Below are 771 nucleotides of genomic sequence, written 5' to 3' on the forward strand. Positions count from 1 at the left end.
GCACCAACGAAGACATTGGGGGGGTGTGCAAAGCACAAACCAAAGATTCGCCTAAACCCTGATTATCGTGAAAATGTGTTAAAGCTCGTTATTTGAGGCAAAAAAACAGGTTGATTCCCTGAAATCGAACAAAGGTTGATTCCTGAAATGAGCTCGGACGCGTGATTGAAAAAAAAAAGAGAAAAAGAAACAGGTCCGAAGCACGACCTTCCGAACGGTCGAAATTGAAGTGTATAATACACTGCCGGATTCCGGTCCCGAACAAAATTCTCCTAAATCACATAGAAAGTTTCCGGGTCGATAAAGCGGCCACGCAAAGTTTGAGCACCAACGGAAGACATTTGGGGTGCCTGTGTGCCACAAACCAAAGATTCCGAAAACCTGATTATCGTGAAAAATGTGTTAAAGCTCGTTATTTGAGGTCTGAAATCGAAAAGTTGATTCCTGAAATGAGTTGATTCCTGAAATGAGCTCGACGCGTGATTGAAAAAAACAGAGAAAAAGAAAAACAGGTCCCAGACGACCTTCCGAACTACTCGAAATTGAAGTGTATAATACATTTTTCTGGGATTCCGGTCCGGAACAAAATTCTCCGGAAATCACATAGAAAGTTCCTCGGGTCGATAAAGCGGCCACGCAAAGTTTGAGCACCAACGGAAGACATTTGGGGGTGCCGGTGTGCCACAAACCAAGATTCGCCGAAACTCCTGATTATCGTGAAAATGTGTTAAAGCTCGTTATTTGAGGCTCAAATCGAACAAAGTTGATTCT

This window comes from Silene latifolia, chromosome X (assembly GCF_048544455.1).
Source record: "Silene latifolia isolate original U9 population chromosome X, ASM4854445v1, whole genome shotgun sequence".
NCBI lineage: Eukaryota > Viridiplantae > Streptophyta > Magnoliopsida > Caryophyllales > Caryophyllaceae > Silene > Silene latifolia.